Genomic DNA, 25,232 nt, shown 5'->3' with positions numbered 1-25,232 from the left:
TCGTGTTTACATGTTTAGCTTTTTTAGAACTGTGTGTTTCAAAGAAGATTAACAGGTGCAATTGTTTGTGATACCTACAGATTTGGTGCAGTAGCAGGACGGTGTGGGACTAACTATAATTGCATTGCCAGTGTTCATAGTAATTAAGGAACATGTCGTTCAGTGCAATGGTGTGACTTAGTGATGAATTATTGATAGTTTTTGAACAATGGAGGTCTGTGGTACAGAGGAATAAGCTAAATCAGGCTTCGGTCTAAACAGACAATAGTTGTTAGTAGGATCAACTTCCAGAAACTTCACAGTAACTTCCAGGCATCACGACTGGTTGCCTGGTAACGACAAGATTCCAGGACTCCTTGGCAAAAAATAGTCTGGCACAGAATCAAAACCCCAACTTGTCACTTTATGACAGTGAGCTTAAGTGTTGCTGGTTGATAGATTTTGTTACCGTTGGACAGGGCCAGGCTAGCTGTTTCCCCTTGTTTCCTGTCTTAATGCTAAGCTAAGATAACTTAGCTTTATAAGCTAAGCTTTATGTTTAATGGACCCTCGTTATGAAAGCGAATAAGCATGTTTCCCAAAACTATTCCTCCACATGGGATTTCACAATTTTTATACCTACATTCAACTGCACTTTGGCTAAGAAGGTGTGTGTTTGTGTGTGTGTTTGTGTGTTTGTTTGTTTGTTTGTTTGTTTGTGTGTGTGTGTGTGTGTGTGTGTGTGTGTGTGTGTGAGAGTGAGAGAATGAGAGAATGAGAGAGAGAGAGAGAGAGAGAGAGAGAGAGTAAGAGAGAGAGAGGAAAATCTTTTTACATCTGAGCTTAGCTGACTAAGGCTCCCAGAAGACAAAGGAAGGGGGGAGAGGAGTGCGGGAAGGGAAAGTATAAAGGAAAAAGAGAATGTAATTTGAATCTTATATACATTTCAGTTGAAAGTCATTCTAGCCTTGATACATTCTCTCTACATTCTCTCTGTGGCCGACTCTCTCTACGCACTCACACACACACACACACACACACACACACACACACACACACACACACACACACACACACACACACACACACACACTCTCTCTCTCTCTCTCTCTCTCTCTCTCTCTCTCTCTCTCTCTCTCTCTTGTGGACAAAGCTCTTGTGTTGTGTATGAGCACAGATTGACAGTTGAGTGCTTGCACTACAGCTCATTCATCCTTGTTGACTACATCTCTGCTATCAAGTTGAAAATACAATGCATGTCAGCATACAGCCTTTCCATAAAATAAAATATATATTGTAATAGCTACAGTTGCTTTTTCTTGGCACTCCTTCTCCCTCCAAACTTATTTTTCTTTTGTCCTGGGAAACACACCTCCATCTCATAAAAGGGACACAACCATGTTTATACTAAGTTATATTTCCAAGTCCTATGAGTATGAGTACAAGAAACATGTCTAGACAGTGGCTTTGACCTTTGAGCTTTTTTATGATATATTTTCATATAATTTTGAAAATCTGTGCAGTGGAAGTGACATCTGTAACCCAAGTTGCTGTACTGTACATACTGTAATTTAGGTACATAGGAAGGGCTACATAATCAAGTGCTTCTGAAGGGGTTGAGAATAGACACACATATTTTTTGGACTTGTGTCACTCTTTAAGCACCCCCACTCACCAATAGCAAATATCTTCAGATTTACCATTTGTATGTGTGCATCTGTGTGTGTCTCTCCCTCTTTTGCTCTGCATAAACAGTGTGCTCTTCTCTTGCAGACTGACAAGTGAACGCCTTGTTTATTTCTGTTGAGGGGGAAACAGACGGGTATTTATTCCCCTTCGCTCCCCTACTTCCAAGTGCGTGCGTGTGTGCACGCAGAGAGAGAGAGAGGGGGCAAAAAACTTTTAGTGTTGTCTTTTTCGTCCACGATATATTGCATGTTGACATCACCACAGTCAGCGTTTAATGACGCCGGTGTTGTGTTGTCTTGTCTCGTATTATCGTTAACTAATTTTAACATATCTTTATTAAATTTCCTCGGGGCACATACAACATACAGGAATACAGCTACTGAGTAAAGAACAAAGCCCTCGTTTTAGCCCACCTGTAACCCCTTAAAATAAACAACCAAGACAAAAAAATAAATAAATAAATAAAAATGATAATAAATAAAATTAAAAAAAAATAAAACAACTAAACAAAAACACAGAAGGTTTGCGCATTTGAGGCATACTCAACGTAATCAGTCAAATTGGGTTATTTAGGCCATTGTATGTCACCTAGAAATGTACTTTGAGATCTCAGACCATGCTAGACCATAGAGGCCACTCTGAAGGGTCCGTGCACCATCTTCCCCAATATAGTCCAAGAAGGGGTCCCAGATTTTGAAAAAGCGGAAAGGCATGTCTCTGAGCCAGAAGCTAATAGCTTCTAATGGGAGAAGTTCCAACACACTCCGAGTCCATTGTGAAATTGTGGGAACAGAGTCTGAGATCCACAGAAGAAGAATGCATCTCCTTGCATTAAAGAGAAGCACCTCCAGCAGCCTTAGTTTGGAGGAGCCAAGACCCAGTGCTTTAGTATTTAACCCCAGAATACAGCTGATGGGAGTAAGAGCTAGTTTTTTTTCTTGAATTTAACATCAATTTCCTTACAAATTTTGACCCAGAAGTCATTAATAAGGGGGCACTCAAATATACAGTGGAAATATGTACCTTCAGAAATTTTACATTTATTACAGAATTTTGAGAGCAATGGGTTAAACCTATTGCGTTTCACCGGTGTGATTTGGAGCCTGTGTATGACCCTAAATTGCATCTCCCTGGCTTTGTTGGTAAATAAGCAACCTGCAGGGCCTGACCAAATCCCATTCCACACATCGTCCAAGATAGTCTCCCCAAAATCCGTCTCCCAGAGAGATCTGACGTGAACCGTACAGTCACCGGTTGAAGTTGACAGTGCCTTGTAAAGCCTGCTAATAAGTTTCCTGGAGTCAGGCTTCAGGATAGCCTTCTCCACAACTGAGATGGAAAACCCATTAGGATACAACTTAGCATTAGAAAGAATGAGACTGCGTATTTGCAAATACCTAAAAAAGTTATTCTGCGGGAGATTGTACTTCACTCTGAGCTGATCAAAAGACAACACAGTGCCCTCTGTCAGCAGGTCACCCACAGTCTTTATACCCCTACTAAACCACACTGAGAAGGCTTGGTCGGCCAGACCAGGAGGGAAATCTGGGTTCAAATGGACAGGTGTAAGGAGAGAAAAAAAAACATCTTGGTCTGCTAACTTTCTTATCATCCTCCAGACTTTTAAAGTATTCTGTAGAATAAAATTGCCGTTTTAAGTTAAGGTGAACCCACCCCTTAGATGCATATAATAGATGGTACAAAGGAATATGGATTTGATAAGTTAGCACTAGGCACTTAATTAACCGGACCCAGGGTGAGTCTGATGAAAACTGCTGTTCGGCTGGTCAGCTCTGAGATTGTCTCGCATTGCACAGCGCTGAAGCTCCAACATTATGTTCTGCCTGTGTTTAGAAGTGGTGAATGTACAGCTTACTACGATATAGTGTCTGGTTTTTGTTTGATATGTAGTGTTGGCAAATGGCTTTTTATTGAGATTCCTCTTAGCGAAATAATAAACACGGAAAAGCCAGCGTTACTAGGGCCTTTTTTGACAACCTTATTCAACACAACAGTTGCGGTGTTCCTGTCAACTATCCACTCATGCTCCAGGAACGTGAAGAAAAGTTTGCTTGTTATCTCCAGCAGACATATTACGTTAGAAGTAGCAAAAATTTAACTGAATTCCCAGCCTGTAAACCCCCCCTGACTCCCGCTGCTGTCCAGAGCGTGTCAACAGTCTATCAGCTTATTGTTATTTTTATTTTGAATATCCAATGCTGTCCAAATTGCTCCAAAATCCAAACCCCAAGTTCATTGGGTACCCAGGAAACCAAGTGTGAAGTAGATTGGATGAACGGTTTATGAGATATTTCAAAGACAGACGCAGAGACATGCATACATACACACACACAGAGGCGTTCCGCTTTATTAGATACAACATGTAAGGTAACATACCTTAGAGAATAGGACGAACAAACAGTATATGTATATTTTTCTTATAAGGTGGATTCAGTGATCTCTGTGATCTTGTGTACACTTGGTTTAAGAATGTGTCTTGGGTGATTGGCTCATAAGTTTACAGCGCTAAATACAAGTGTAAACGGCCACAAAGAGACATCGTGTTCCGATCTCTCAAACCACTTGCCGAAGTGGTCTGGGCCGCATTTGACCTTCTGATTGATCTTTTGTAGTGTAAACGCTAATGTGTCCTGATGCATCTCCGACAAGAGCGTAACAGGGAAATACGTCAACAATGCTACTATAACTTGCCAATTTTACGACGAGTTGGACGAAGTGTTGCATGACCATCTATCGCTTTGCTCTATGGAGAGAGATGTGTTGGATTCTGCTGACAGCAATATCTCTAGCTTCTAGCAGAAGTGATGTAGGCAGTAACAAAATCTGAACACAAGTGGTCAGCTGGAGACGCATGATAGACACGTGGGAACGGCACACGTGTGAACGGCAATGTGTCTTGGCTGTCCACTTTTCTTCGGATTACCAAAACGCATTTTAGAACCAAGCGTAAACGGTCTGTCTCTAACTGACTCCAATCCTTTTTGTCTCTGTCTTCTCTCTGTGATTTACTAATTTTTAATCTTACTACGAATTTGTCGCCTGATTTCTAACTCATTTGGCATCACCCTAGGGGAGGAGGGCTGAGGTGGGATTGGGATCCTGTGAGTCCATTGGGACACAAAAGCATTGTAGGGGGCACACAATATATACTGTATTTACTCAGGATCATTAATGCAAGATGAGCACAGAACGAAATTTCATACCAGGTATACAAATACGAGAGGCTGGTATTATTGAACCTAACCATGCATGTAAATGGATTGCTGTCTAGTAAACAGCATGCCTTCATTGGTACCATATTTTTTCAAAATTAGATTCATGTTATGCTTACGTTACATTGTGTTATTACGCTTTTATTTTGGTATCATTTGTCTGTCTTGCTGTAAAGCCACCCACTTACTTCCCTTTTACTTTTCCTCTTTTTAGTTAGACTGGTGGTGTTCCATCTATAACATTTGCAATTTCCTAACATAATCCAATCTGATCTGTAAACAAAAACATGGTATCACTGCTGCTCTGAAGTTTGACACTCCAGCACCGGGTTAGCTTATGTTGCTATGGAAACAGCACAAACTATTATAGAACCCACTGCCTCTATCTGAAGCTGCTTCTTGACACTTTTAAAGACATTAAATTAAGCTTATTTTCGGTAATATCATCTAGAGGTGACTTATTAAACAGTTGAGTGACTGTATCAGCATTTCCTTAGATTTAAATCCTGAATTTACAATAAGAAAGGGAAGTACTTAAGGGAAGTACATGCTAGGGCTGCCACCTCTTAGTCGATTAGTCGATTAATCGGTCATTTTGGTCTTAGTCGACTAAGATTTCTTTAGTTGATTAGTCATTTTTTATGCTTATTCATGCTTAATTACTTATTTCCAAGAAACTTCTGAGCACATTTATGGTAAACACAAGATTTAAAGTGGTGCTTTTGCAGGATTAATTGTGGAGAAACTCAGTTTCACAGATGGTTAATTAACTACATTTATATTGTGCTTTTCTAGTCTTAACCACCTCTCAAAGCGCACAGCTCTGTCAATTAAATCAACTAATCGATTAGTCGACAAAATCCTATAAGTGTTTGTCGACTAAGAATTTCTTTAGTCGAGGACAGCCCTAGTACATGCAGGACCTCTGGTACTTTACTGTTCAGCCTCAGAAAATCCAACAGAGCAGTGCCCCTAACTAAAAAGCCAACCAACCAACCAACCAACCAACCAACCAACCAACCAGCAACCGGTCACTCTGGAGTGTACAGTCAATAGTGGCACAAAAGCAGCGCACACAAGCTTAAGAGGTGCAAAAGAGTCAAGATTGAAACAGAGGAAGTGTATTAGCCATCTTTAGAGTCTATAGAGGGTTAGTGTTTGATACTAGCTCAGACAAACTGAGTATTTGCTCTGTCACCCAAGGGTATGTTGCTTGTTAAAACAGCAGAGATCCAAAGTACACAAGTGGCTGGTATAGAAAATTGAGCATCTAAAAAAACTAAGGACTTTTCATTGGGTAAACTTGCGTTAGGTGGTCAGAAATTTCAATTTGATGTTCATGTTGCTTCATGTTTGCTGGATGTGTGACAAGGTCTTTATTGTCTTATTTTACTTTTTTTTTTACTACTACTTCCCCAGTAGGTTCCAGTGATGCAGCTATTTCATATAGCTCCCATGCACCTTTGGTTTTCTTTGCTTTCAAAACGTTTTTGAGTGTTGTAACCTCTCATGGGTCTATTTCACAATTACAGACAGGCTTGTGCAGCCAGATTGGGTTTCCAAACTACTAGAAGCAGACTTTCAGAGGATCATGTTCCCCCAGTTTCAGCTTTTTGAAGCAGTCATTTTTTGTTTTCATGCATTCTTTCAGTCGGTTCAAATATTACTTAAATGGTCATTTTTAAATTTTAGTTATCATTTTTTTTAATCTTTTATTTACTGTAGGTTATAGGAAAAGTTGATGCATTACTCCTTCTTGCCCTGTGCCCATTGTACTGCTTTTGTTCTAAATGCATGGCGCAATACCCTGCAGTCTGTCTTCATCCTGAACTAGAATAAGTTGCATTGATTGAATTGATGCATGGATGGATGAATGGCTGGTTGGATGGAGTGATGTAGATGAACTCTTCTGCTGTATAAAATCTTTTGTACTTAAAAAAAAAGAATAGAAATAATGTTGGTATGTCATGGTTGTATATGAAGTAGATACATTATGAGAGTATTCTGGTATAGCCACGACATAGATGCAAGTATCTACCAGTAACCAGGAGAATCGTTTGAAGAAACAATTCCTGAGCTTTTAGTTCTGTCTATTTAACACCTCACAAGAGTCACTGGCAACTCATTTGCACCTGAAGCCTCAGTATCCATTTTTGATCTTCCTCCACCTATAGGAAGTAACCTAATTTTTCTGTTATCTGAATTCCTTGGGTGACATTATGATCATTATAGTTTCATATACAGAAGTCACCTACATATTACTCACAGTGCACACATACACTTGCTGGGTGCCAGGTGGAGGGGTGGGTAATTGTGGCATCAGTTGACAGTGGACATGACTGTATGTTTTCCTCTTCAGAAGTCAAGAATGCGTAGCAGCGTTCCACTAATAGGGAGAGTGGCTCTGCATATACGCAATGTGTTGCTGTGCAGGAGAGAACCATTCTGCCACTGTCACTGTCTGTGCATGTGTGTGTCCTGATACTGTCTGTGTGCATGAGTTTGTACATTTATGTATGCACGGTTGTGTGTCTGCGTACATATGCGTTTGTGTGTTCATTCATGCATGCTCGCATAGCCAGCGTGTACACATTTGCATGTGTGACAATAATATTGGGGTTTGCTGACCGAAGATAAGATTGAGAGAGAAATGGAGAGATAGGAAGAAGGGTTCGATGAAGTGATGAGAGAGAAATACAGTATAAAGAAAAAGAGCAGTTGCCGTGGAGGGAGCGATAGAGTGAGTGAAAGACTCTCTAGAGATACACATGGGGACCAAAGACACATTCTGCCACCGTAAGCATGTTTAAATTTTAAACAGGCACTTAAGAGGGACAGCACAGAAATGCATATATCTCAAAGAGGTTCGAAGCAGGCACTTATGGGTAAAGCAGTGATTTTTGCGTCCGTATGAGGGAGAAAGAAGTGTTTAAAAAAGGGAGAGAGCAGATAACAGGAAAGAAGAGTTGGAGTGGAGGAAAGGAGGGAAAAGAGAGATGCAGGCTTTCTTAATGGAGGTGTTTTTGCTTCACTAATTTTAGGGCCCATTTAACAGAGTGTGCTCCTCTCTCCTCTCACACTGTCTGTGCCTCCCTCGCCCCCATCCTTCCATCTCACCCTCTCGTCTCTTTCCCTACATCTCCAGTTAATTTAATGAAGGGTTGCCCGATTGCTTTTAGCATTAATATTCCAATACCAAGTGATGTAAATAATGAATGCAACTTCCCTCTATTCTCTCTCCCTCTCTCTTACTCTCTGGATGATGTTGAGCCCCATCTGTCGTCGCTGCGGTGGCACAGAGCACTCCCCAAGGATAAGAGGGAAAAGTAGAAAGAGAGAGAGAGAGAAGGTGTGCCTAAAGGGATAACATGAGCATGTCTTCCGTTTAGTGTCAGCACTGAGATTTTGTGGTTGTGGGCTTGTATCTCTCTGAATGGGAGATTTAACTTTACACCTTTTTTAAAATTTTAAGATTATTACAATAAACACTGTGGACCTTAAGAGTCTCAAACTACCGGCCTGAGTGCCAGATCCATGAGACAATTTCATAAGACCCCTCCACATGTTTAGATTTTTTTCTTTTTTTAATTCGAACCAAAAATAATTTCTTTACATTTCCCATTTTTGTTCAGCCTTTTATTTTAGAATAGTCATCAAATCTTCAAGCAAGTCTGCAAAGTTGGAGCGTAAAAACTGGATCTTTGTTTTAAATGTAACATTCACCAGGGTGCACCTTGTGACTTGTCAACATAAACACTGATTGACTATGAAACACCTGACTCCAAAATGTCTCTCTCTAGACCTAAAATAAAAGTTGATCTGGAGAACAGAGAGCTTCGGAAAAAGGTGGACATTGATTCTTTTTTTCAGTGCAACTTTAACCTATCTGAGTTGTATTCTAAAAAAGCTAAGCAGAGATGGAGTGACCCTGCCCGGAGGAAGCCCGGGGACCCCGTCTGGAGCCAGGCCCAGACGGCGGGCTCGTCGGCGAGCGCCTGGTGGCCGGGTTTGCCACGGAGCCCGGCCGGGCACAGCCCGAACAAGCTACGTGGCAACTCCCTCTCCATCCCATGGGCCCACCACCTGTGGGAGGAACCGTTGGGGTCGGGTGCAATGCCACATGGGTGGCAGTGAAGGTCAGGGGCCTCGACGGACCAGACCCGGGCGGCAGACGCTGGCTCTGGGGACGTGGAACGTCACCTCTCTGTGGGGGAAGGAGCCGGAACTGGTGCGGGAGGTGGAGCGCTACCGGTTAGATCTGGTGGGGCTTACCTCTACGCACAGTCTTGGTTCTGGAACCATACTCCTGGATAGGGGTTGGACTCTTTTCTTCTCCGGAGTTGCCCAGGGTGTGAGGCGCCGGGCGGGTGTGGGGGATACTCACAAGCCCCCGGCTGAGCGCCGCTGTGTTGGAGTTTACCCCGGTGGACGAGAGGGTCGCCTCCCTACGCCTGCGGGTTGTGGGGAGGAAAACTCTGACTGTTGTTTGTGCATATGCACCAAACAGGAGTTCGGAGTATTCGGCCTTCTTGGAGACCTTGACTGGAGTCCTGCATGGGGCTCCAGTGGGGGACTCCATTGTTCTGCTGGGGGACTTCAACTCACACGTGGGCAATGATGGAGACACCTGGAGAGGCGTGATTGGGAGGAACGGCCTCCCTGATCTAAACCAGAGTGGTTGTTTGTTGTTGGACTTCTGTGCTAGTCATGGATTGTCTATAACAAACACCATGTTCGAACATAGGGATGCTCATAAGTGTACCTGGTACCAGAGCACCCTAGGCCAAGGTCAATGATCGATTTTATAATCGTTTCATCTGATCTGAGGCCGTATGTTTTGGACACTCGGGTGAAGAGAGGGGCAGAGCTGTCAGCTGATCACCATCTGGTGGTGAGTTGGGTCAGAGGGTGGGGGAAGACTCTGGACAGACCTGGTAAGCCCAAACGTGTAGTGGGGTAATTGGGAACGTCTGGAGGAGGCCCCTGTCCAACAGACTTTCAACTCACACCTCCGGGCGGAGCTTTTCGTGCATCCCTGTGGAGGCTGGGGGCATTGAACCCGAGTGGACAATGTTCAAAGTTTCCATTGCTGAAGCTGCGGCGAGGAGCTGTGGTCTTAGGGTCTTAGGTGCCTCAAGGGGCGGTAACCCACGAACACCGTGGTGGACACCGTGGTCAGGGAAGCCGTCCGACTGAAGAAGGAGTCTTTCCGGGATATGTTATCCCGGAGGACTCGGAGGCAGTTGCAGGGTACCGAAGGGCCGGCGGGCTGCAGCCTCTGCCGTGAAAGAGGCAAAGCAGCGGGTGGGGAGAAGTTTGGAGAAGACATGGAGAAGGACTTTCGTCAGCACCAAAGTGCTTCTGGAAAACTGTTCGCCACCTCAGGAGGGGGAAGGGGAACCATCCAAGCTGTGTACAGTAAGGATGGGACACTGTTGACCTCAACTGAGGAGGTAATAGGGCGGTGGAAGGAGCACTTTGAGGAACTCCTGAATCCGACTAATACGCCCTCTATCTTAGAGGCAGAGCTGGAGGATAATGGGGATTGTCGTCGATTTCCCAGGCGGAAGTCACTGATGTAGTCAAACAACTACACAGTGGCAAAGCCCCGGGATTGATGAGATCCGTCCAGAAATGCTCAAGGCTCTGGGTGTGGAGGGGCTGTCCTGGTTGACACGCCTTTTCAACATTGCGTGGAAGTCTGGGACGGTGCCAAAGGAGTGGCAGACTGGGGTGGTGGTTCCCCTTTTTAAAAAGGGGGACCAGAGGGTGTGTGCCAATTATAGGGGTATCACACTTCTCAGCCTCCCTGGTAAAGTCTACTCCAAGGTGCTGGAAAGGAGGGTTCGGCCGATAGTCGAACCTCGGGTTGAGGAGGAACAATGCGGATTCCGTCCCTGGTCGTGGAACAACGGACCAGCTCTTCACTCGCAAGGATCCTGGAGGGAGCCTGGGAGTATGCCCAACCGGTCTACATGTGTTTTGTAGATTTGGAGAAGGCGTATGACCGGGTCCCCCGGGAGATACTGTGGGAGGTGCTGCGGGAGTATGGGGTGAGGGGGTCTCTACTCAGAGCCATCCAATCTCTGTATGACCAAAGTGAGAGCTGTGTCCGGGTTCTCGGTAGTAAGTCGGACTCGTTTCAGGTGAGGGTTGGCCTCCGCCAGGGCTGCGCTTTGTCACCAATCCTGTTTGTAATATTTATGGACAGGATATCGAGGCGTAGTTGGGGTGGGAGGGGTTGCAGTTTGGTGGGCTGGGGATCTCATCGCTGCTCTTTGCAGATGATGTGGTCCTGATGGCATCATCGGCCTGCGACCTTCAGCACTCACTGGATCGGTTCGCAACCGAGTGTGAAGCGGTTGGGATGAGGATCAGCACCTCTAAATCTGAGGCCATGGTTCTCAGCAGGAAACCGATGGAATGCCTTCTCCAGGTAGGGAATGAGTCCTTACCCCAAGTGAAGGAGTTCAAGTACCTTGGGGTTGTGTTCGCGAGTGAGGGGACAATGGAGCGGGAGATTGGTCGGAGAATCGGCGCAGCGGGTGCGGTATTGCATTCAATCTATCGCACCGTTGTGGACGAAAGAGAGCTGAGCCAGAAGGCAAAGCTCTCGATCTACCGGGTCAGTTTTCGTTCCTACCCTCACCTATGGTCATGAAGGCTGGGTCATGACCGAAAGAACAAGATCCAGGGTACAAGCGGCCGAAATGGGTTTCCTCAGGAGGGTGGCTGGCGTCTCCCTTAGAGATAGGGTGAGAAGCTCAGTCATCCGTGAGGAGCTCGGAGTAGAGCCGCTGTTCCTTTGCGTCGAAAGGAGCCAGTTGAGGTGGTTCGGGCATCTGGTAAGGATGCCCCCTGGGCGCCTCCCTAGGGAGGTGTTCCAGGCACGTCCAGCTGGGAGGAGGCCTCGGGGAAGACCCAGGACTAGGTGGAGGGATTATATCTCCAACCTGGCCTGGGAACGCCGATCCCCAGTCGGAGCTGGTTAATGTTGCTCGGGAAAGGGAAGTTTGGGGTCCCCTGCTGGAGCTGCTCCCCCCGCGACCCGACACCGGATAAGCGGACGAAGATGGATGGATGGATGGATGGAGTTGTATTCTCAAGGAATACAATTTCAAGATGCACTTTTATACTAAAACTGCAGAGCAGTACAATATTATGAGGGAATGGCGATAAAAGTTGCTCAGCTTTTGAGTGTATATAGTTCACATTTATTTATGAAAAACTATTTTATTTTTTTTACTGAATGTTTAAATGCCCCCACCCCCTCCCCCCCCCCAATGGTGTGTGTTGAGTAATTTCCATGAACGTGATTGCTGGACCGTTTGAGCAGTCTGAGTTGATTTGCCCCAAACAGCCAATGTTCCAACTGTACTGACATTAGCTGGTCTCAGAACTCACCAAGAACTACAGTTATTTCTGTATTCTTTCTCCTTTTCCCTTTTTTTAAAAATCTTTGTATATTCTAACACCGATTCATAATGCCTCAGGATAAGCGTGAATTTTGCTCAAGTTGAAAACATTTTCAACTCTCGTGGCTGGGGCCTTGCCACAGTTCACGCTACCCGGGCAAATTTGCATCTATTCCGCCCACTCATGTCTTTCCTTTGACTTTGTATGCATTATATTGCCGCCTATAAAATCTGACTTGTGTTAACACACCTTAAGAAAGAACATCCTGGCTAGTGGTCCCCAAGGTGTTTTAAATTTTTCTTGAATTTAGTATCAAAATAGAATATAAGTAAACACTGTTGCTTTTAGGGTCTAAATCTAAGTGAAGTAGGTTTTTAGTCATGGTAGAGGGTGAAAGAAGAAGAGATTGTAAGAAAGGGAAGTTGTGGAGCTGGTGTCTGGTTTAGACTTCAGGCCTCTTGCAAACTAGTAATGAGTGGAGCTAATTAATTTAGACTCTGCCAACAGATGGCTAAATCCACATGGCAGCCGCTAAGGGAGGTACTCCTCTTTCCTCTCATTCTCTCCTTCTCTTTCCCTTTAACTGTCTCTGTCCATCTCTTCAGCCGCACTCACTGTAAGCCCCTTTGCGTTTGTGTGTCTTCAAAGTTGTCACCGCCAGCCAGAGTATTTGATCGATCTTCAGCGAGCAAAGGCCTCTGGGGTAGACATGGGAACTCTCAGGCTATTAAACAATTACACACTCTCAAGGTGGTCACCTCAACCTTCAACACAGAAAGTGTGTGTGTGTGTGTGTGTGTGTGTGTGTTTACAAGTATGTTTGTTCCTGCAGGTAGAGGAGACTGAATGGGAAGGATAAGAAGAGGCAGATGGAGAAATGGTGGAAAATGATTTTGGTATTAATGGCTACATTTGTCTGCGGCTTCGCTCGCTCTTGTAAACACCACTCTGACATCATATTGTGACCCCACCTTCCCCCACTCACACACACACACACACACACACAGCCAATCTCCTTCTCTTACAGTACTTACACACACACACACACACACACACACACACACAGAAGCCACACTACAACCACTTTGGTGTTTCTGCAACCAAAGCCATTTCTGAGGAGTTGCCTTGAGTACTTGAGACTTGAGTGGGAAAACACATTAAAGTTTAACTAAATGAGGAGAGAAAGGAAGAAGGAATGAAAGAAAGGGGACATCAGAGTACTGTCACACATACCTTTCTTTCACCCCCCCCCCCCATACTCTCAATCTCAATGCTGTGTCCTGGTTAAACGAAAAGGTTAAAGGATGCAAGGGGCATGCAAGGCTAAAAAAGAGGAAAGGAGAAAAGACATTTGATTAGTAGAGTAGAGGAGATGATCAGGTATTGGAAAGAATATTGATATTCAGTAATAAGTTCATCACACTACCTTATGCATCATTCTATTGCAGATTTCACACAACTGAGTAGGATGACCAATTGACAACAACTGTGTCAATATGTTTTGTCACTGGAAAATAATCAACAGCCTACTATAGTATTAAGTATTAAACATTGCATGTCTTTATTCCACCAATTTTTTCCCCTCTGTTGTGGATTTCCCCTTTTTCTGCCAAATAGCAAATGTCAAAGGGTGCAGAAACAAACACAGATAAAATTGGAGAGCGGGAATAGAGAGAGAAAAAGGGGGAGAGAGAAGGGGACAGATGGGGGAGCTGGCAAGCACGTGGCACACTTTGCATGGGAGTGTGTGTATGTGTTTGACACACAATAGTGGTAATTATCTTAGCCGTTGAGTGCACAGAGGGCTTGGCAGAATAGGGTATGATGGGGGGGGGGGGAGGGAGGGGGAGGGGTGGACAGGCAGTCAAACCGTAATATAATCATAGTCCTTTGTGTGAGCGAGAGCAGAGGGCAGCTCAGTGTCAGCTGTTATTGAGTGCTTATCCCCTAACGGTCTCCCCTACACACAAACACACACACACACACACAATGTATAGCCATGTCCATAAAATTGTGCTTTTCATATGCACAAGCTTAGCCACTTTCACACGTCAGTTCCCCGCAAATCCATCAGTCACAGCCAAACAATGTGCAGTATTTAAACCAAACATTATGCCTAATCTGACATTAAGTGAAGAGTTCCTAGTGGTTGTGACAGGTGACAATTTGATCCGCTCATGCAAAACCTAATCACTATAGTAACTAGTGTTAATGTTAGAGTTGTCTTACAGCTACAAGCAATACAAGCTTTGTTCATTCATCAGCTGTTCTTCTGTTACCTACTGTACATGCAATCTAAAATCCCGACTGTTTGTGTAGAAACCAACATCTCTGAAAGTGCATGTGTTTTTATGTTTACTTGTATTGATTACATTTTGGGGACACATATCACACAGTTACATTAAGGGGACTCCCCTTTCATTTTGTGGACCCAAACTGGTCCCAACAAAGCAGTGGTGTTTGGTTAAGGTTAGAATTGTATTAATACATGTTCTGTTTAAGGTTAGGTTAAAGCCCCTGATAATCAACAATCAATATTTGGCCCTTTAGTGACATAAATAAGTGTTAGTATGGGTGTCTATATACAATATGTGTAACTTCTTAATTGTAAACATGCATCACAAAAACGGTAAAATGCCACCAAAGGCAAAAGCAGAGGTGAAATCGGATGAAGAATATGTGTCACACACACATGTTAATGAACTGATGCAGCACCAAAAAGAAATGTTTGTGGCGCTGCTTGAACAACAACATAACAACTTCAAAGGCTTTGTTAAAATCATTATGGACTCCACAAACAGCAGACTGGATGCAATAACTAAGGATCTACAGGACATAAAAACCAGCTTGCAATTTACGCAAAAAGATGTGGATGACATTAAAACGGATAACGCGAAGCAAACTGAACGCTGCAACGCTATGCAGTCAGACATCTTTAAAGTCTGTGACAGCTTACTGGCAGTCACTGACAAAATGGAGTATTTGGAGGGACAATCCAGGCGTAACAACCTTGTTTTCAAGGGAATACAAGAGGCACCAGGAGAGACCTGGGCCGAGACGGAGGAGAAAGTGAAAAAAGTGCTGGCGGAGAAGTTACAGCTGCAGCGAGAGATTGAAGTGGAGAGGGCCCACCGTACAGGGAAACCTGGAGGAGACAGAACAAAGGCCAATTGTGGTGAAATTTCTGAGGCACAAGGACAGATCTGCCATATTACAACGCACTAAGTTACTGAAAGGATCAAAAATGTTTATCAATGAGGACTTTACGGATACTGTCAGAAGAACAAGGAAGGAACTGATGCCGGAGTTGAGGGCGGCAAGAGAAAGAGGGGACATTGCCTATCTACGACAAGACAAACTGATCATCCATCCCCGGTCCAGTACACCAAAATAGACGTGAAACATCTAATCTATAATCAGGTATGCGGAATTGCTGACTGTATCATGTCATTGTTCACAACTAATACATGTAGGCCTACTGGAGAAAATCAACTACTACAGAGGATTGTTGATCTGGACAAACTAGAGCTGAACACCTTTCAATACACGGAACATCACTCACAGGACTTGGAAAATGATATTGATCCAGTAAACAACTTTTTCCTCAACACCAACAGCAATTGCTTTTATTACAATAATGAACAGTTCAATTGCTCAGTTAAGACAGAAAAACAATTATCTATAATCCACTTTAACAGTAGAAGCCTATATGCTAACTTTCATAACATTACACATTATCTAAATCAATTTAAACAGCCTTACAATATAATTGCTATATCAGAAACTTGGATAACTAGTGAAAAGGGTTCAGATTTTGAAATTAAAGGATATGAAATGTGTTGTATTAACAGGCAAAACAAGAAAGGGGGTGGTGTGGCTTTGTATGTGGACCAGAAATTAAATTACAAGGTGGTGGAAAATATGTCAACAGTGGTGGATGATTTACTTTAATGTGTTACAATAGAAGTTTGTAGGGAAAAAAAGAAAAATGTTATTGTAAGTTGCATCTATAGATCACCAGGTTCTAATATTGATTGATTCAAGGACTGGATGGAGATAAACGTTACAAAAACAAATCAGAAAGTTATGTTCATCTGTGGTGATTTTAACATTGATTTGCTAAATCCTAATAAGCACAACATGACAGAGGATTTTATTAGTACAGTGTATAGTCTGGGCTTTCTTCACAAAATTACCAGACCCAGTAGGATTACTTCCCACAGTGCAACATTAATTGATAATATTTTTTCAAATGACATGGATAACAACACAGTGAGTGGACATCAGTGACCACTTACCAGTTTTTACAGTTTACAACCGCAACTATAAATCTAAAAAGGAGAATAAACCTCTATTCAGATGGGTCAGAACAGAAGAGTCAATGGTTGCACTGAAAGATGATCTGCTCTCACAAGACTGGGAAATAATATATCAAGAAAACGATATTGACAATGCATATGAAGAATTCCTAAGAATATTTAAATTATTATATGATAAGAATTGTCCGATAAAAAAATATTGCAAAAAACAAAAATACAATGATAGACCGTGGATTTCAAGAGGATTACAAAATGCCTGTAAAAAAAAGAATTCACTTTATAGGGAATTTATTAAACACAGAACTATAGAAGCAGAAAATAAATATAAGAAATATAAAAATAAGTTAATTAAGATTATGAGAATTTGTAAGAAAGAATACTATTGTAAATTATTAGATAATAATAAAAGTAATATGAAGGATATATGGAATATACTAAATAGTATTATAAGAAAGGGTACGAGTCAGTCTAATTATCCCCAGCATTTCACTTGTAATGACAAGAACATTAATAATATGGAGGACGTGGTCAATAATTCTAATAAATATTTTGCAACTGTTGGACCAGATTTAGCTGAAAAAATTCCTGTTCCGCAGATAACTGATAACAGATACAATAATCTTATTGAAAGAAATCAATGCTCAATGTTTCTTAAAGCTGTAGAAAAAAAGAAATAATAGACATTGTTAAAAAATGCAAAACTAAAGCATCCACTGATTGTAACGAAATAGATATCAAGATAGTAAAACATGTAATTGAGGGGATCTCACAACCATTAACACATATTTTTAATTTGTCACTCCAAACTGGTAAATTTCCAACTAAAATGAAAACCGCAAAAGTCATACCTTTGTATAAAACTGGAGACACCACTTCACAAACTACAGGCCGGTCTCTCTACTGTCACAATTTTCAAAAATTCTTGAAAAACTCTTCAATGACAGATTAGACAAATTCATAGACTAATTCAAATTACTTACTGATAGTCAATATGGATTTAGAAAAAACAGGTCAACATCACTAGCTTTAATTGATCTCATTGAAGAAATCACAAATTCCACAGACAAAAAGAAATATGGAGTGGGAGTATTTATTGATTTGAAAAAAGCATTTGACACAATTAATCATGACATATTAATTAATAAATTGGAACGGCTCAGGATTAGGGGGATAGTGTTGAAGTGGTTAAGCAGTTATTTAAAAGATAGGCAACAATTTGTGAAGCTGGGAGATTATACATCTGAATGTTTGGACATTGCGTGTGGTGTCCCCCAGGGGTTAGTATTGGGACCAAAATTATTTATCCTCTATATAAATGATATATGTAAAGTATCTGAATTACTGAAATTTGTATTATTTCCGATACAAACATCTTTGGTTCTGGTCAGAATTTACAGCAACTCTGATTATATAATCACTTCAGAATTCAGAAAAATAAAACAGTGGGTTGATATGAATAAGCTATCATTAAATGTGAGTAAAACCAAATTCATGATATTTGGTGATCATAAATCAATCAATCATGTACAGTTACAAATAGAGGGTGTTAATATAGAAAGAGTATGTGAAATGAAATTTCTTGGAGTGATTATAGATGACAAGATTTGCTGGAAACCTCATTTAAAACATATCCAAGCAAAACTGTCTAGAAGTATTGCAGTTTTAGCTAAAGCAAAGCACAGTTTAGACAACAAATCACTTCACATCTTGTATTGTTCAATGGTGTTACCGTATTTAAATTACTGTGTAGAGGTTTGGGGTAACACATATCACAATTCATTGAAATCGTTAATTATACTTCAAAAAAGAGCAATAAGAATAATTCACAACTCTGGATATTTGGAACACACCAATTCACTATTTTTACAGTCTAAAGCATTAAAATTACTTGACCTAGTTGAATTTCAGAAAGGTGTAATTATGTTCAAAGCGAGAAACAATTTATTGCCTGGCAACATACAGAAAATATTTTCTGAAAGAGAGGGGGGCTATGACTTGAGGGGAAAGTCAAATTTTAAGACTCCCAGTTTTTGCACTACAAGGAGAAGTTTCTGTCTGTCAGCGGCACTAAATTGTGGAACACACTAAGTAATGAATTAAAGCAATGTCCAAACAAATTCCAATTTAAAAAGATGTTCAATGAAACTATATTCCAGAGGTACAGATAACAACAGTGCAATTAATAAATAATCTGTGCTTACATTGAACAATGTGTAATATGTGTAGAATTATTGTTTATAGGTAAATATATGAATTTCCATTTATTACAATTTTTTTTATCTCTGTTGACTTATTATTATAACATTATTATTATATTATATTATTAGTAGAACACATTTAATAGGAAAGAGGGTATGAAGGGGTAGGAGTACATAAGTTTTACTTCTTCCTACTCCTTTTTGAATGTGTAAATAGGTTTTTAAGTACAAGAAATTATGGAGTTTTATTTTTTTAACTGTTCTTTTTTTACATTACTATTTTCTTTGGATGTTGTATTGTATTTACATGTTCAAAATAAAAGCTAAAAAAAAAAAATTTAGGTCAGCGTTGTAGTACTCAAGATTGGTCATGGTCTTAAGACCGTTCTCAAGACCACTTTTTGAAGTTCTTGTCTTGGAACCAACCGCATTTTTACATTCTGGTCTTGGTGATGACTTGCGCTCGTTTTAGGTAGTCATAACTACAACACTGATTTACATTGAAGACCTATAGCCAATGTTTTGCTGTGCGTTATTTGAATTCAACCACTGGAGTGTTTTGCAGTCCATGTTAATTTGCACTGCAAAGCCAATGCACTAATGTTCAGGCATTAGCTGTAGCTACTGTAGCTAGCAATGTACTCACTCCTCGTGTGTGAAGTGTGGCTGCAAGTGTGTCACTTCACAGTTAATTGACAGTTTACTCTCAAAAGTCCCTAGCAACTGCTTACTTTCTGTGTTTTCCCCTTGTCCCCTTATTTTTACTTTGAAGCACACAAAGAAATCAATTGATATTGACATGTTTTGACCTCCAATTTGCAATGCATGCCTAAAGTCAATTAGTCTGTTCACGCCGCTCACAACGCTGAGTTGTGTTTTTCCGTTGCCTAAGACATCTTTAGGACTTTTATCTATTTTATATTATATTGTAAATTAAATATCTTTGCTTTTTGTTTTGTTTTTTGTTTCACAAAACAAGCTATTTAAAGTTGTCCCCTTGGTCTCTGGGAACTTGTGATGGGCACTCACCTTCAAAATATTTGAGACTGGATAGACTAAATGTCAAATCAAATAACATAATATAATAGAGAGATTAACCATTAAAAAACTTCTATATCCCTTTTTTATTACTAAAATGAAGACTAGGGACTAGAGTTAAGGGATGGACTTGAGCCTGGAACATCAAAGTTAGTGTAGTCAGGGGTTAAGCACACAGTGTAGTGTGTAAGCCTGTTTAGGACTCATAAATAATTCTCTGGCCTGGTCTTGATCCTTCAGCCCTGAGGAAATCCCACAGCTGACCAGCAAATACACAGGACACATCTTAGACTTGACCTTCTACTGTATACCCACACACAAAACACACTCAAGCCTCCTTAGACATCTCTCTTTCAACATGGCCTCTTTCTGTCTCCTGACCCTCACTTACACTCTCTCTCTCTCTCTCTCTCTCTCTCTCTCTCTCTCTCTCTCTGTGTGTGTGTCTCTCTCTCTCAGCTCTGCTGGCATCGGCTTAGCTTCTACACATCCTCGATGATAAATAAATGTTTCGCTTTGTCTCCTCATTAATAATGCAGACATACTTTAAGTGCTGCTGTGGGGGCTTACATTTTTTGTCTTTTCCCTCTCTGTTGTTACCTCTCTCAATTCTTTCCTCACCTCCATCCCTCCGTCTGATAGAGGAGAAGAGGCAGATAGGGGAAACATAGAAAAGCACTCAGAATCTCCTCCAGTCTTTCGGAGCCTACCTGTAACTTTGTGAGAGAGTAGCATTGGTTATCCTGAGCAACAGGAGACAACAAAGACATAGTAGAAAAGAGAGGGGATTTAAACAGATTCAGCTTTTAAAAGAAGTTTTAATAATTATAACTCTGAAAAAAAGTTGTTATTCAGGCATACAGTGTGTTGACTGGTAAGATTATTTTAGCAGTGTCGGGTCTGCTGCCTTAATTATTGCTCAGGGATTAAAACTTTGATATTGCAGTTACATAGATGATACTAGCAAACAACAAGTATTTTACTGTGCCCATAGCTAACCAGCTAACCATACTGACTGTCACCAGTAGCAAGCACAATGATGTGAGTTTGTTTTTGATTGAATTATTCACACAGCCTTGATTATTTGTTTTGTTTATTTATAAAATTATTGTTTGCATTATCTTAGCTCATGCAAACAAAATCATGGAAACAGTTAAGAATAATTTTATATGTTTAGATAAGTGCTTTGCACAGCACAGGAACCTATATTAAAGACGCAAAAAAAGTGCAATTTTAGTTATTACATACGTATAGCTTCAATATTCTTAATCACACACTAAATTATAAAAGTGACATAATTGTTTGGAATTGTCTGATCTATTTCCTCACCCACTCAAATTTGCATGCACAGTTTTGTTGATTTAGGACAAACCCATTAATCCCACACAGTACAGGCTGTATGGCTGTTGGTTCTATGTTTGGTGTCTACTGCCTTTGAACCACACCTAATAGCAACACCGCAGCTAGCTTACACAGCTACCTGCAGCCAAAGATCATCATCTTATCTTCAAAAGATGCAGCCTGTAACTATAGCTCTCATGCCTTGGTCTTACCTTTGCAGCATATAATAGTGTATCGACTTAAGACACCAGAAAGTACAAACCTCTATGCCTGTCTCTGGAATTGACAGGCATAGAGGAGCATAAATGGAGCATGCTGCCATTGGCCTTGAGAATCCCTTTGACTGTCTGGACTACAGGGCGCTTACCTCGATTGTTCTTGAGACATTGAAGGACTGTTCTTCATGTCCACCAGTGTCTTAAAGATCTCATATATGTTTGCGATCCTGCAGCATCCTAGTGATGAAAGAACCTCCTATTTCAGTCAAGCAGCTGAGTTGCCCTGGCAACAAAAATATAAAAAAAACTTCTTTCATTTACTTAACTTCTTATCACTTCATTTATACTCGATTGCTGTATGATCACAGGAGTACGGTTGAAGCTGATTTTTATACTAAGCTACTGTAAGTGAAGTTTTTCCATTGTTGAACTCTGTGTAACTCATGTCTAAAGAGTGATTGCACTTTGTTGAATTTCCATACAAGAAAAAGAGCAGAGAAAGTGAAGGCTTTTGCCGCATTAAGGAATCACCTTGATACCGCCAATGACACATCTGTATAATGTGCCTCATTGAATGTGTGTGGGTATCAATGCTTGTGTGCCTTTTGCAAATGTATTATGTGCTCGTGTGTTAATGTAAGTGAGTTTAACACACCCTCACAGTGAGAAAGAGAGCACAATTCTATCTTTTAGATAGTTTGTGGCGTGAGCATTGCCTTAATATGTGCAGTTCCCCTGTGCCGTCCAGGCCAGAAAAGGTATGCAACTGCATTCATTTAGGCCCATTATACACCTGTTATGCTAGGAAAAAAATCTACTTCTATTTAGGATTGGGTTTGGGATTTGATAGTATTTCCTCAAATCTACAGTACAGGCCAAAAGTTTGGACACACCTACTCATTCAATGCGTTTTCTTTATTTTCATGACTATTTACATTGTAGAGTCTCACTGAAGGCATCAAAACTATGAAAGAACACATATGGAATTATGTACTTAACAAAAAAGAGTGAAATAACTGAAAACATGTCTTATATTTTAGATTCCTCAAAGTAGCCACCCTTTGCTTTTTTGATAGCGCTGCAAACCCTTGGTGTTCTCTCAATGAGCTTCATGAGGTAGTCACCTGAAATGGTTTTCACTTCACAGGTGTGCCTTGTCAGGGTTAATTAGTGGAATTTTTTCCCTTATTAATGGGGTTGGGACCATCAGTTGTATTGTGCAGAAGTCAGGTTGAGACACAGCCAACAGCCCTATTGGACAACTGTTAGAATTCATATTATGGCAAGAACCAATCAGCTAAGTAAAGAGAAACGAGTGGCCATCATTACTTTAACAACATGCGTCAGTCCAGAAAATTGCGAAAACTTTGAATGTGTCCCCATCAAGCGCTACAACGAAACTGGCTCACATGAGGACTGCCCCAGGAAAGGAAGACCAAGAGTCACCTCTGCTGCTGAGGATAAGTTCATCAGAGTCACCAGCCTCAGAAATCGCAAGTTAACAGAAGCTCAGATTAGAGACCAGATGAATGCTACACAGAGTTCTAGCAGCAGACACATCTCTAGAACAACTGTTAAGAGGAAACTGCGAGAATCAGGCCTTCATGGTCAAGTAGCTGCTAGGAAACCACTGCTAAGGAGAGGCAACAAGCAGAAGAGATTTGTTTGGGCCAAGAAACACAAGGAATGGACATTAGACCAGTGGAAATCTGTGCTTTGGTCTGATGAGTCCTGACCTGGCCTCCACAGTCACCGGACCTGAACCCAATCAAGATGGTTTGGGGTGAGCTGGACCGCAGAGTGAAGGCAAAAGGGCCAACAAGTGCTAAGCATCTCTGGGAACTCCTTCAAGACTGTTGGAAAACCATTTCAGGTGACTACCTCTTGAAGCTCATCAAGAGAATGCCAAGAGTGTGCAAAGCAGTAATCGGAGCAAAGGGTGGCTACTTTGAGGAATCTAAAATATGTGTTTTCAGTTATTTCACAGTTTTTGTTAAGTACATAATTCCATATGTGTTCATTCATAGTTTTGATGCCTTCAGTGAGAATCTACAATGTAAATAGTCATGAAAATAAAGGAAACGCATTGAATGAGAAGGTGTGTCCAAACTTTTGGGCTGTACTGTAAATCCAGTAAAATCCAATAAAAAGAGGGAGGAGAAAATAAAGTTTGAGATTTGTTATTGTTTATGCTTAGCCAATTTTTTTGAAACCAAAATGGAAGCTGTAACCATAACCCAAACTGATTTAGGATGGGATAATGTAATGGTGTTGTATGTAATTGTCTTAAATTACAAAAGTAATATAAATAGTTATATTAAACATTTCATGGAAAGTCAGTAATAATTTTCTATATACAAAAATAACCAGATCACATTGGATCAAAATCATATAAATCTAATAGAACCTTTTCATGGAAAAACACAGGTTTAACTAATAAAATTAACTAGAAAATGCATTTCCTGCAGAAAATGCGTGGGAATGCTGAATAGCTGAATTGCTAAAGCTAAACTGGTTGAATAGCTTAAATCCGTAAGAAGAAGTTGAAGTAGTGAAAATAGTTGAAGAAGCGGAAATCGTTTTAATAAGTATGAATTTCATTAAAAAACTGTTTGCTTTAAAGGTTGAATAATAACAACATATGTAGAACATTGTGAGGTCTGAGTAGATTTTCTAACTGATAATGACTGACATATGCAGAAATATGAAACAAATTAATACTGTAATACTGTTAAAGATGAAAGTTGAAAAGGCTGAAAGAAGAAATATTTTTATTATTATTAGATATATACACTGCATAGAACGAAAAAGCATCAATCTAGCTGAGATGAGATGTGAAATATATTAGGTGAAAAGAATGAGTCTGAACAAGAAGAAAGAGAGAAGAGAGAGGAGAGAAAGAGAATAAGGAGAGAGAGAGGAAAGAGAGGAGAGGAAAAGAAAGACAGCAACTTTGACTAAAATTGACTAAAAAAGCTGAAAGTTTAAAGACTTTGTATTATTATCAGCCATATCCATTGCGTAGAACAAACAAGCATGACCCTAAAGAGCTGAGAGGTGGATATATTGCCTGAAAAGGAACGGGCTATATACATGGATGAAATCACAAATGACCCTGGAGGGAGAGACAGAAGAAGGAAGGGAGAGAGGGAGTGAAAGAGAGGAAGGGAGGGAGAGAGAGAGAGACAGACAGAGAAGGAGTGATGGAAGGAGAGAGAGATTGAGAAGGATGGAGGGAGGGAGAGACAGAGGGAGGGAGAGACAGAGGGAGGGAGACTAAAGGAAGGAAGGAGGGGAACAAAGGAGGGAGGAAGACAGAGAAAAGAGAAAGGAGGGAGGGAGGCATAGAGAAAGAGAGGGAGACAGGAGGGAGGGAGGGAGACAGACAGATAAGGAGACAGACAGACAGAAGTGGAATGCAAATGATATAGACTGATGATCATAGTTAGTCTAGTTAGATGACTCCTACAGCAAGCCTGGAGTAATCAGGTAGACTGTCTGTGAAAGGGTTGTCATGGTTACTAAGGGCCTGGGCCATGTTTATAAACATCTCTTTGATCTGATAACGATCGCACCTGGTCTTAATATGTCTCCTGTAGCACACCGCAGCAATTCAGACACTGAGAGCAAGCTCTCAAACAAAGCCTCGGACTGGCAAAACTATAACTGCTATCAGTCAAATGACGTAATCCTGAGCACCACAAGGCCTTTGTGAACGTATCTGTATAAAATTGATGTTGATAAACTTAGAAATGTGGGCATATCAGCGATTTAAAAAAGTGGTTCGCTGTGCCTTTCACT

The 25,232-nt window shown here is 41.1% G+C and overlaps 1 protein-coding gene across 2 annotated transcripts in view; it reads left to right on the top strand.

The window, feature by feature from the left end:
• dscaml1 (Down syndrome cell adhesion molecule like 1) overlaps positions 1–25,232 on the top strand; it is a 104,389-nt gene that overhangs the window by 18,102 nt on the left and 61,055 nt on the right. The gene's annotated exons all lie outside the window — the stretch shown is intronic.

This window comes from Perca flavescens, chromosome 3 (assembly GCF_004354835.1).
Source record: "Perca flavescens isolate YP-PL-M2 chromosome 3, PFLA_1.0, whole genome shotgun sequence".
NCBI lineage: Eukaryota > Metazoa > Chordata > Actinopteri > Perciformes > Percidae > Perca > Perca flavescens.
This window is presented reverse-complemented; position numbering and strand designations above follow the sequence as displayed.